The sequence below is a fragment of the Choloepus didactylus genome, chromosome 8 (assembly GCF_015220235.1).
Source record: "Choloepus didactylus isolate mChoDid1 chromosome 8, mChoDid1.pri, whole genome shotgun sequence".
NCBI classification, from domain to species: Eukaryota; Metazoa; Chordata; class Mammalia; order Pilosa; family Megalonychidae; genus Choloepus; species Choloepus didactylus.
In genome coordinates, this window is record NC_051314.1 from 87,871,247 (window position 1) to 87,882,601 (window position 11,355).

At 39.6% G+C, this 11,355-nt stretch overlaps 2 pseudogenes; both read right to left on the reverse strand.

The window, feature by feature from the left end:
* Positions 1-249: 249 nt before the first annotated feature.
* Positions 250-4,894, reverse strand: LOC119542812 (annotated as a pseudogene).
* A 3,672-nt stretch (positions 4,895-8,566) lies between these two features.
* On the reverse strand, positions 8,567-9,507 carry LOC119542813 (annotated as a pseudogene).
* Between the last annotated feature and the right edge of the window lie 1,848 nt (positions 9,508-11,355).

Sequence of the window (11,355 nt, forward strand, 5' to 3'; positions counted from 1 at the left end):
TTACTCCTGCCTATTCCAGTCTCTTTTTTCAGCAAGTGGTAGAGGACAATGGGAAAGTACTTCCAAATGACCACAAAAGTTATCACAGGTTTGCATGGCAAATAGCCACATTAACATCATTTCCTTATGATAAACATGATGCAAAGAGAGCAAAACTTTCTTGAGTGTCAAATGAAGTCTCTATTAGCAAATGAACTACTTGTAAAATCCTAGTATACCCTGTCATACATGGCATTCATCATTTGAACATTAGGCAAAGATGGTAATATCTGGGAGAGAATAAACATATGGTTATGATCAAAATAGTCTGACATTAGTGAGCAGTATCAGTTATAAAATATTTCCATGTTCTTTCAACCTTGTGTTGTGTTTTAAAATATGGGATGTAGATCTGCCTGTGTTTGAATTCCAGCTCTAGCACATGCTAACTCTGTGACTGAGGCCAAATTTAGTAAGATTAGTTAAACCTCAGTTTCCATAAGTGTAAAATAAGAATACTAAAGGCAGCCAGATATAATGGTTTTGGGGAATAAATAAGTTACCAGGTGTTCCAGTTTGCTAATGCTGCTTTTATGCGAAACACCAGAAATGGATTGGCTTTTATAAATGGTATTTATTTAGCTACAAATTTACAGTTCTACAGCCATAAAAGTGTCCAAACTAAGGCATCAACAAGATGGTAACTTCACTGAAGAAAGGCTGTTGGCATCTGGAACACCTCTGTCAGCTGGGAAGGCACTGGTTGAAAGCTGCTTGCTCCCATGTTGCATTTCAAAATGGTGTCTCCAAAATGTCTAAGCATCAGCAAGCATCAGCAGCACTCTGGGCCTGTGGTGTCTCTTTTTAAAGGACTCCAGTAAACTAATCAAGACCCATGCTAGTGGAGGATGGGGCCACCCCTCCAAGGAAATAATCTTCTCAAAATTATCACCTACAGTTGGGTGAGTCACATCTCCATGGAAACAGTCTAATCCAAATATCGCACAAGATTGCATTAAAAAATATGGCTTTTTGTGGGACATAATATATCCAAACTGGCACATTCCACCCCCTGGACCCCAAAGGACATGATATTTCCATATGTAAAATACACTCATCCCATCACAATATCATAAAAACTTAAATCATTACAGTAACAATAGGCAAGTACAAGATCTTAGCACATCAGTTACATGTGTGGTCTGTCCTAAGGCAAAATTCCCCTCTAGATGCTGACCTGTGAAATTAAGAACAAGTTATCTGCCACCAATATTCAAAAGAGGGACTGTCATAGGATAAATATTCCCATTGCCATATAGAGAAATTGAAAGGAAAACAGGGTTCAAAGTTCCACAACAATTCCTAAAACCCATAGGGCAAACTTCATTAGATTTCAAAGTCTGAGAGTCATTTATAGAATGACATTTTATCCTTGGGGCATGAGAAAACAGGAGTTCAACCCTTTCCAAGGGCCTCTGTGGCAACTCTTTTCTCTCCAAACGCTGGGGTGAGTGCTGCAACATATCCATGCACTGGGGGGACCACCTTCTTCTTGGCCCCACTCTCCTCAAACATTTGGAGTGACACCCAGACTCTACTTCTCCAAGGCAATGGCTCTCCCCTCTCTGAACGGTGGAGTAATATCCAGGCTCTCCCCAATCCCCAGAGAATGTGCTCCACCCTCTCTGATACCTGAGGTGATAGCACAGTTCCTGAGCATTTAAGTGAAAAGTCCACTCTCTGCCTCTCGGGAAAACTCACTCTTTTCACAGGCATGCATTGCTGTGCTCTCCTTGCCTGAAATTTCTTGACTCCAGACCTCAGTTTCCATGGTTCTGTCTTTGAATAAATTTTTCCTTCAATTTGTTCCTTCTCTGTTCCCTCCAGTCCAGACTGGAAGTGGTTCCATTTACACAGAACCTGCAAAAAAATTTATTAGCTTAGCATATAGCTTATAGGGGTCAAAATCATCAGACAATAGGACTTGCCACAAATCCTTTCTGGATAACTCTTCTCCAATCCTGGCTTGTTGTGAAATGGCTGGCTGTTTCCAGCTTTCATTAAATCCTCACATGGGGCTGTAGCCTTTGGGGTTTCCCTTCCTAGAAGCCCAGAGTTTTCCAGATCATCAATTTCTGGTTTCTTTGAATCCAGGAATTCAGTTCTCAGTTTGTCTCTTTCCTCTCACATTTTACTATGAGCTGCAAAGAGGAGCCAGGCTACAACTTTCTCGTGTAATTTGGAGAACTCTTCAGCTAAGTATCCCCAGTTGTTGCTATCAAATTCTGCCTTCCATCCAACACCAGGACTCAATTTTGCCAAATTCTCTGCCACTTTGAAATAAGGATTGCCTTCCTTCCAGTTTGAAACAACACATTCATCATTTCTGCTTAAGGCCTCATCAGAAGTATCTTTAGAGTCCATATTTCTACCAACAGTCTCTTCAAAATAGTCTAGGTCTTTTCTATCAAGCTCCTCACAGTGCTTCCAAAATCTTCCCCTTATTCATTCATTTAAAAAGCTGTTCCAGGATGGCGGCATAGAGAGGAATGGAAGTTAGTTAGTCCTCCCAGAGCAACTACTTTCAATTCTTTGTCTTTTAGGCTGTAGATGAGGGGATTCACTAATGGAGTAATGATGCTGTATTGTACAGAGAAGATCAACTCCAATGGGGAACCTGAGGTTGGCATGAGATAGCACAGGAAAACTGAGACATACAACAGAATGAGTGTATTGAGCTGGGAGAAGCAAGGGGAGAAGGCCTTACTTCTACCTGAGGAGGAACTGATGCTCAGGATGGTGGAAACAATGTGGGCATCAGAGTAGAAGATCAGGAAACAGGTTCTAAGTCCATGGAGGAGGCTGGAGGTGAGTAAGACAGTAAATTGGTGGAGACATCAGAGCAGGATAGAGGGAAGAGAGAAGGCAGCTCACAGCTGTAGTGAGGGATGGAATCATCTACACAGAAGTCCAAATTCATAGCTGAAAGGATATTGAGGAGTGTGTCAGAAAGCCCGGGCCCCAGGACCCCCACAACAGCCCCTTGCAGAGCTGGTTGCACATCATCCGTCCATAGAGCAGAGGGTGGCAGATGGCAACATAGCGATCATAGGCCATCACTGCGAGCAGACAGACTTCAGTGTCTGCACTCTCAAACAAAGAGAATATTTGAGCCAGACAGCCCTTCACAGAGACGGTTTTCTTCTGAGACAACAGATTCTCCAGCAGCTTTGGCACTGTGACAGAAAGGAAGCACAGGTACAGGAAAGAGAGGTGACTCAGGAAGAATTACATGGGGATGTGAAAGTGACAATCTGCCCTGATCACCAACAGCATCATCAGGTTCCCTGTCATGGTCAGCAGGTAAATTTCCAAGAACAGCCCAAAGAAGAAAGCTTGGATGTGTGGGGCAGCAGACAGACCAAGGAGGATGAATTCATTGATGGTGCTATGGTTCTTCAAGCCATTAAAAAAAAAAAATCCTTTAGAAATAAAAATAGGAGCAAATCTGAAATCTCTTGAACAGACTCAATTATCAGATGATGGGAGTCTTCATTCCAACTATTTTATATTTCATATCTGCCTTGATTGGTTCTTTTATATATATTTCATTGTGAGGGGATGAACTGTTTCAATCCTTAACCCTGGATTAATCCCACAAATAATTAACTAATAACTGACATTCTTTCTCAGAGACTACTTAAGAAATTCACAAATTTCCAAAGATCTTGATCAATATATATGTAGGTTTTTTTTTTTTAACAGAAACTCTGCTTTGAAATATTCCCTAACCCTTGTAGATCCTAGTGGAATTCCTAGAGTGGATGTTCCAAAACAGGTCTTTTCTCTTTCTTGGTCTTTTACTCCCATTCAAATGCTTCCTAAGGAATATACTGCTAAAGATATTTTTGCTTTCATTTAGCTTCTAACATGGCATTTTCACATGCATTGTCAATTTCCACTCTAGGACAAAATTGAAAGGTGTAGCCAAGGCATGTGTGCACACATGTCTATGTTTCTTTCTGTTCTATGTTGGATGATGGGATAGAAGAAATAATGGAGAAGCATGCTAAATCCATTTTGCAGAAGAAATATGAGCACCAGAGATAATGTAACTGTCTAAATTGCCAGTCTGAAGAGTCAGATATATCTCAACTACTTAGGACACTTAAACTAGAGAAGTTCCTACCAAACAGTGTCTTCCAACAAGGCTTGGCAGTGAATGTGCTCTGTCATCTGACACCTGTGGTCCTATAGGTTTGTCCACACATTACGTCCTAGAGAGCCTCAATGCTGAGGCCAGACTATCGTACTTGCCTCAGCATCCATGGACAGCCCTTTTTCTCTACCTTTTTTCAAGCTTCTGCTCTGTTTGGAATGCCCTATCTTTCTATCCAAAACTTTTTAATATTTTGACACTCAGTTTATTTATAACACTTTTTGCATATCCTCATAGAAAATTATCTTTTCTGAAATCACAATATGTGTTATAATATAACAGCTATTGTTTACTGAGTGCCTGATAAGTGCTAGGCACTCCTAATCACTTTTGTTTTTAATCTTCAGAATAAAATTTGGTGGAAATCATTCTATTGAGATTGTTCAAATGGGGAAACAAGTGTATTTGGATATCTTCCCAAATGTATAAACATCATGATTCCAACTCTAATCTCTCTGCTTACAAAGTTTGTGTCCTTTGAATCCTGACCCTCTACCTCCCTTCTTAACAATTTCTTATTAATTACTGTTTTTCTTCACAAACTGATATAATCCATCAGCTAATAACAAGTAAGCCTTTCCCCTGTATGCTATCACTTAAACTGCTCTTTTGTTTGGTAGTTAGTATTAGGATGTGTAAGGTAGATTCCTTTTTTTCTCCCTAATGACATTGTAATTACTTGATGGCAGAGGTCATGCTCTATAATATTTCACATCCAGAACATTTTGAACAATGAAGGGATGTGCCCATGGGGGAACCCCAACAAAAAAAGAAATAATGCAGAGAATAGTGCAGTCTGTACAGCAGACTCCAGAAATGATTCAAGATGAGAGAAAACAGCTGAGCCATAGAAGAAGCTCCCTTCAGTGAGGTGGGAGGAGCAGGTAGAGAAGCCTTGCTTCTGCCTGTGGTGGAGCTGATGTTCGGGATGTGGAGATGACATGCATGTGTAGAAGATGATCAGGGAGAATGTAACAAAATATGCAGGAGTGTTGAGGAGACCAAGACAAGGAGGGTGGTGATGACATCAAAGCATGACAAAAGGAAGAGAATGGCAGCTCACAGAAATAATGGAAGATAATTTTGGCCTCACATAAGTCCAAATCCACTGTCAGAGAGAGGTGAATGTGTGTGTTTTGAACCCTCAGTTGCATGAGCCCTGTACAAACATATGGTGATTTCAGAGAGGATAATTTTTGCAGTTGATGATTCATTACTTTGTCCTAGAGCCCAGGGTGACCCCTGGTAGCATCACAGTCACTGCTGAGAGCAGGTAGATGTTTGTTCCTCCAAAATTAAACACAAAGATTTGAGCTTGGGAGTCTTCCTCAGAGATTGATGTCCTCTGAGACAAGAGTTTATCTACCAGCTTGGAAACTATGTAGAAGAGAAGCAGAGGTCAAATTTATCATAAAGGAATGCAATAGGGATGTTCAACAGAGTTTAGTTCCAAAACTCTTTACACTCTAGTGAGATGAGACTGCAAAACAAACCAATTGCATTAAAAACTTTAGGTGTAGAAAAAAAACTTTAAAAGACCAGTAAGGTCATGTACCTAAAGCCAATAAAGTTTATCATTTTCCCACAAAAATATCATATTTTGTTTTTTCATGTTTAATCTGTTAGTGTGTATTTTTAATTTGAAAGTTTACTTAATATTTGGTTCAAGATATGTATTTTAATAAGTATTACAAGTTCCTTTATGTTATGATTAAATTACATTGAAAAATAAGGCAATTAAGATTTTAAATTGTTTTGGTGTGTCCATTGTGTTTTTACACTCTGCTTTCAATATGGTAAAATCTCAGTATAAAGCCGTGTACCTCCAGTTGACCAGTGGGTTTCAATTTGAATAAGAAAATTACATATTAGAATAGCAAATATGAGAATAATTGTAAAGCAATGTGCATAAAAATCTAATTTTATTAAAAACATATAAAGCACAAAATATGATGTTGAAATGTGAAATCCAAGAAGACATTATTTATTTTACCTATTGTATTAGTTAGCGTTCCCTAGGGAAACAGAATCCACAAAAGATATCTATAAATATAAGATTTGATAAAAGTGTCTCACACAACTGTGGGTATGCGTGAGTCCAAATTCCATAGAGCAGGCAGCAAACTGGCAACTCCAAAGAAGATGCTCAATAAACTTTTCAGGCAGTGAGCTGGCAACCCCAATGAAGGTGTTCGATGCACTCCTCAGGAAACAAACTGGCAACTTCAATGAACTCCTCAGGAAATACTTCGCTGGTCAGCCAAGGAAGAAGTGAAGGTCCTTTAACTTTCTCTCTTAAAAGTCTTCAACTGATTGGATTAAATCCAGCTCATTGAAATCTCTCATTGTGGAAGACACACCCTTCGTTGATGTAATCAGTAGCAGCTGCAGTCAGTTGACTGATGATTTAATAAACCAGCCGCAAATGTCCTTGCAGTAACAGTTAGGCCAGTGCTTGCTTGACCAGACACCCGGACACCTGGCCAAGTTGACACATGAACCTAACCATCACACCTATATACTAAAAATATTTATCATTCTCTGAGATGGGAAAATACACCCTGAAGTGGACAATATACTGGTTGGAGTAATTATTTCCATTCTAAGAAATTTAGAAAAATTTATCACAGAAGACTCCAAATGAATATGACTCTAAAGGAACTGAGCATTATGGAAAAGATGACATTTTAAAAAATTACCTCTTCTTTTATCTTAGGTGAATGATCAAGTTGTGAAAATTCAGGTAGTTGGTGGAATGGGAGTCCTGCAGAAGGCATCGAGATTACATGTGCTGGAGTGTGAAAAGGGGCTTCAAGAAGTGGGAGGGGCATAGACACAGAATCTAGAATATAACTTACCAGGGACTGGGTTTAGGAGTCAGGAATGGGGAATTATTGCCTAAATTGTACAGAATATCTATTGAAGTTGATTGCAAAGTTCTGGTAATGGATGGTGGTAACAGAAGCACAGCAATATGGATGTAATTAACAGCTCTGGGAATTATATATATGAAAGTGGTTGAAAGGAGAAATTTTAGGTTATGTATACATGGAAGAATAAAATTTAAAGGGAAAAAAGAAAGTAGATTAGATGCTGCTATGGGATGGGTGAGGGGAAAAGGGAGTTTTTGATCAATGAGGACAGTTTCTGTTGAAAAAGTCTGGGTAAAGGAGGATGGTGATGGTTGCACATATAGTGAATGCAATTAATATCACAGAATTGTACACTTAAAATGGTTAAAATGAGATATTTTGTGTTATATGTATGTTACCACAATAAAAATTTTAAAATTAAGGTAAAACAAGCAAACAAAACACTTGATTTCAGACTTCTATCTTCCAGAAGTGTAAGAGAATAAATGTTTGTTGTGTCATTCCCAAAACAAAAACAAAAACAAACAAAAAACCAACAAGCTAAAAGTAAAGAAGTGGGAGAGGCAAAGAATGGGAAGGAGACCACCAATCTGGTTTGTTAGACACTTAGTTGGGAACTCAGCTTGTGTCCTCATAATTTTGACACCCCCTCCCCACCACCATATCCCATTCCTCCTCAAGTCCCAGAGTTCTATCTATAGTGGAATTCTGGGGAGAATTCCATCCTTCACTGTGGCCTTAAGTAGTCATTTGTCTAGTATCTGGACCAGCACAGCGTTGAGTTAAGACAAGATATTCTTCATTGCTCAGTTGGCCTGAATTCCAAATTCCTGGTTCCAATCTCCAACTTGTTTGATTTTTTTTACTGATCTTGCCCTTTCTATCTTGTCCTGTTGTATTCCAATATCTTTGTGCTAAATTGTTCACTTTATGAAATCATAGCTTTATCTTTCTTTAAATTTACTTTCTAAGAGATTTTAGAAATTCCCTTTTGGTGGACATCCATATGTATCTTCCTTTCTCAGGGTTGTCTTACCTCCCCTGGGTGCTCCCCCTGTTCTAGGCCCAGGACTCTCAAAATTGAAATATCTAATTTACCAATTACTGCACTCCTTCTTTCCCAACTCTCTCACTTATCTCAGTCTCAAGATCCTCAGGCTAGCTCTATGTTCCCTACTTGATGAGATGGGCACTTGACTATATTGTTCATTGACATGCATAGCAAAGAAAAGAAGATAGTTTGAAGACCCATCAATGCAACCAAAAGTCTTTCCATCAAAAAGGACTGGGTTAACATGATTAGTTGACCATTTGCCTGCCTCTAAGCCAGAATAAATCTAGAGTATCCTTCTTCGCCTCACCCCCCAAAAACTCTGTCACTTTCTAAGACATCTTTTTGCATCGAATATCAATGGAAATCAAGAAATAATCTTATTGCCATTCATGAGATACATTGCTATAATAAACTAATTGTACTTCATCCTCCTCAGGTTGGCTATCTGATATATTGGAGATATTTTCTCAGGGTCCTTCTCGCAGCTGTTTTCACCTCATGGTTTTTCAGGCTATAGATGAGGGGATTCATTAAAGGAGTAAACACACTGTATTGTACAGAGAAGATCAACTCCAGTGGTGAGACAGAAACTGGCATTAGATAACGAAGAAAGGCTGAGCCATAAAACAGGAACACTACGATAAGGTGGGAAAAGCAGGTAGAAGAGGCCTTGCTTCTACCTGAGGAGGAACTGATACTCAGGATGGTGCAGACAATGGAGATGTAGGAATAAACAATTAGGATGCAGGTTCCTATTGCATGTGGGATACCAGAGCAGAGCAGGACTATAAAATTGATGGATACATCAGAACAGGAGAGAGGGAAGAGTGAGGGCAGCGCAGCTCACAGCTGTAGTGGGGGATGGAATCATCTCCACAGAAGTCCAAGTTCATAGCTGGAAGGATGTTGATGAATGCATCCAGAAAGCCCAGGCCCCAAGATCCCCACACCAACCCCCTACAGAGCTGGTTGCTCACCATCTGTCCATTGAGCAGAGGGTGGCGGATGGCAATATAGCGGTCATAGGCTATCACGGAGAGCAGGCAGACTTCTGTGCCTGCAGACACAAACACAAAGAAGACTTGAGCCAGGCAGCCTCCAACAGAGATGGTTTTCCTCTGAGACAGGAGATTCTCCAGCAGCTTTGGCACTGTGACAGAAGAAAAGCAAAAATCCAGGAAGGAGAGGTGACTCAGGAAGAAGTACATGTGGGTGTGGAGGTGAGAATCTGCCCTGACAACCATCAGCATCATGAGGCTCCCCATCAGGGTCATGATGTAAATTCCCAGGAACAGCACAAAGAGCAGAGTCTGGACACGGGGGTCAGCAGACAGTCCAAAGAGGAGGAACACCAGGATGATGCTGTGATTCCCCAAGTCCATTGAAAGAGGCTGCTCCTTAGAAATAAAAATATAGACAAACCTGAGACCTCTTTTGCCCACACTCAATTACCAGAGGGTTGAATCTTCCTCCTAATCAACACAGAGTTCATGTATGTTCTCACTGATTCCTTTGAATCCTTTCTTCCTTCTGCTGGTATTTTCCTTCAATTCTTAACTCATGATATCACCTCATGGCTGACAGTCTATCTCAGAGACTGTTAAAGAAATTTATAAACATTCTGGATCTGGACTATGATTAATAATCTCTTTTTTATATGTAACTGTGCTAAAAAATATTCCCTACCTCTTGTATATTCTACTGGGCTTCCTAGACAGGACGTCCCAAAACTTCTCTCCTCTGTTACTTAGACTTTTACTCCCTTTCATAACCTAATCATGATGATATTATTTTGATATTATTTTTTCTTCTGCTTGCTTTCTCACAGGGTACTTACATATAAATTTTCCATTTCATCTTTGTAACAAGACTGAAATATGTAGACACTAGAGGATATGTGTTGTGTGTGTGTGTGTGTGTGTGTGTGTGTGTGTGTGTGTTTATTATTTTGTGTTTTATTTAGAGGATGGAATAGAAGGAGTAAGGGGATAATTTTCTGTATACATTTTGCTGTAGAGAAAACTTAGTACAAGATGTCACATAACTTGTCTAAATTGACAATGTGAACACTCAAGATTTGACTCCATTATGGACCAAAGACAAGAGGTCATATTACCTTGAAGTGCCTTCCAATCAAGGCTTGGTCCTTCATGTCTTCCATCATCCAGCATCTATTCACTTTCATGATTGTCACCAGATACTGCCCCGGGAGGGCCTCAATGCTGAGGGCAGACTAGTGTACTTCAGATCACCACATGAGCTTATCCTTCTCTTTCCCTTTTCTCAAGATTGTGCTCCACATGGAATGCCTTATCTTTCCATCTAAATCTTATACTTTGCTTCTCACCAAAATTTCAACTTCTTTCTGAGAATTTCCTTTATACTAAACTTTTCTGAATTCATCATTATGTGTAATGATTGGACAACTATTATCATTGATTGCCTGCTAAATGTTTGACCATCCTAAACACTTATATTTTTACCCTAAGAATCAAATAGGCACAAATCACTGCACTGAGATTTTTCAAATAAGGAAATAAAACATTTGGGCATCTTACTAACTGTTTTACACCATTATTCCCACTCTCACCTCTCTGATTTCAGGAACATGCTCTTTCTATCCTGGCCCAATGGCTCTCTGTTAAGGATTTCTTAAACATTCCCACTTCTCTCCACAGCCTGATCTAATCTATCTGCTCATAATGACTAACTCTTTTCCCTGTATGACATCAGATGAATCACACTCTTACTCTGGTATATAGTGTAGCAATTGTGCAGTGTGTTTATTTCCCCCCCTCCCATGACATTATAATTTCTTGATGGCAGAGATTGTGCACTGTAATATTTTGCATCCAGGATACTTGCCCCAGTGAAGGAAATTGCATATTGTAGAATTACAAAGAATATTTGCTAAAGAAAAGAAAATAATTAAGTTACTAGTGTAGACTACATAGTTAATATTTTGGGGAAAAGGGTCCAAATCCATAAACATGAGAAAGACTGAGCAATAAGGATAAATGGAAAGTGAAGGCAAAGAAATGGTGCATGTGGGTGTGGTGGGGGATGTCTGATTGTTGCAGCTATGGAGGTCAGGAAGTGGACTTTACTTATGTACCTACCATCAACTACCAGATATGTGTACCCAAGGAGTCATCCCACACACACTAGCCAACATTTGTCTATGCTAGAAAAGTGTTTAAACTCATGATAGTGAAGTACCACTGCCCAGC